Source organism: Heterodontus francisci, unplaced genomic scaffold (genome assembly GCF_036365525.1).
Source record: "Heterodontus francisci isolate sHetFra1 unplaced genomic scaffold, sHetFra1.hap1 HAP1_SCAFFOLD_101_1, whole genome shotgun sequence".
In the NCBI taxonomy this organism is placed as follows: domain Eukaryota; kingdom Metazoa; phylum Chordata; class Chondrichthyes; order Heterodontiformes; family Heterodontidae; genus Heterodontus; species Heterodontus francisci.
The window spans coordinates 3,189,812-3,191,817 of record NW_027141025.1 but is presented as its reverse complement, the minus strand read 5'-3'; positions in this window follow the sequence as shown (position 1 = coordinate 3,191,817).

The following is a 2,006-nucleotide window of genomic DNA, read 5'->3' as shown; positions in this document are numbered from 1 at the left end:
CGTTCTGGCGCCGGGTACAGCGATGTGAACAGAACATTAACTGAACGCTGTCCTCAGACACTGAGAACTCCTTCCAGCAGCTTCCAAAACTCTGGATGCTGTGGAAATTAATTCTTTGACACAAGTTTCAACACAGACCAATGTTTCCTTCCAAATAACCAATAGATTTTGACTTGTTTGAACTGTGAATTACAGTCAGGTAAAATACACCAATAAGAAGAAATGTGACCATTAATGGATAAAGTCAACCCAGGTTCCAAGTACCAGCCTATCTTGCGATGACAATGACGTGTGACAGTGTGAAAAGTAAATGAATCATTGATCTGGCGTCCAGATCATCGAATAATGGATGCACAGGAAAGGCTGTTCAGCTTCTTTAGTCAGAGTAGTCCCTTTTAAAGAGCTGTCGAAGTTATTGTCAAATATGTGGCTTTTTCTCACAATCCTGCAAATCATTCCTCTGCAAGCAGTTTAATTGTCTTTAATTGTCTATAGAAATTCCTCTGAAATCTGATGTCATCATTCTTTCAGGTCGTGCTTTCCAGATATTAACAAGCCTCTGTGTGAAGAACTGTCTCTTCATTCCCCCTCTAGTTATTCTGCCGGTTCTATAGAAGGTCTGGGACACAGGCGAAGAGCCGGAAGCCCAGAGAAGAGGTAGGTGAGGCGGGGGTACTAAAGTCACTTCGTAAGGCCCCGGTGAAAAGGCCTGGGCGCTGTTCTTGTGGTGTAGGAGGAGGGAGGTCCCGGCGATTGAACTGCTTCCTGGTGGGGGTGCTCTGTAGCTCAAAAATTAGCCACGAAGGAGGCAACGTCCCTCCCCACCCACAAGGCCACAGAGAGAGTGCTTCATTCTACAAGTTGTCCTCTCCACGTGGTGAAGGACCTCGCGGCTGTTAAGATCCCAGCGGCGGTAGAATGATCCCCTCATTGTCCTTTAATAGGCCACTTAAGATCCTCAGACTGCCACTGGGAGAGAATGCTGTTGTTGGTCTATCCCACCCCGGGATCACTGGACGGTGGAAAGGCGATGGGATCTCCATCCTACCACATCCCCTGCCACCCGCTGCTTTTCTCTGTCACCCCTCCCCACCACTCCTGGCTTCCAATCACGCCTCTGGGCGGCAGTAAAATCCTGGCTGTGATCTCTGATGTCAAACGTATTCATGAGAGGAAATAATTTCCTCATTCTTACTCTATTACAACACCTCAATATTTTGAGCTTTGTCAGATCTGAGATGGCGGGGCTGACGTATGAGGAGAGACTGAGTCAGTTAGGATTATATTCGTTGGACTTCGGAAGAGTGTGGGAAAATCTCACAGTATCCGATAAAATTCTAACAGGACTTGACATGGTAGATGCAGGAAGGATGTTCCCGATGCTGGGGCAGTCCAGAACCAAGGAGTCATAGTCTTAGCATACCAGGTAAACCTTTCAGGACTGAGATGAGGAGAAATGTCTTCACCCAGAGAGTGGTCAGGCCTTGGAATTCGCTACCACAGAAAGCAGTTGCGGACAAAACATTGTACATTTTCAAGAATGAGTTAGATATAACTCTGGGGTCTAAAGGGATCATAGGGTATGGACGAAGGTGGGAACAGGTTACTGAGTTGGCTGATCAACGCATGATCATAATGAATGGCGGAGCAGGCTCGAAGGGCCGAATGCCCTGCTCCTGCTCCTATTTTCTGTGTTTCTATTTTCTATCCAACTGAACCTTCTCTGCTCTAAGGAGAAAAATCCAAGCTCCTGCATTCTCTCCAAGTAAATGAATTCCCTCACACGTGGTGTCTTCTTGCTGATCCTCTTCTGTACCCTTTCCAGGGCCTGAACATTCTTCCAAGGTATTCGTGCCTGGAATTTCACACAAGACACCAGCTGAGTCATAAAAATTGATTTGTAAAGGATTAACTTGATTTCCTTTATATTTGTATCCAATAACCCCAATTTCAAAACAAGTAGCCCAAATAATTTCTCAAGCAGCTTCCCGACTTGTCCTGCAATC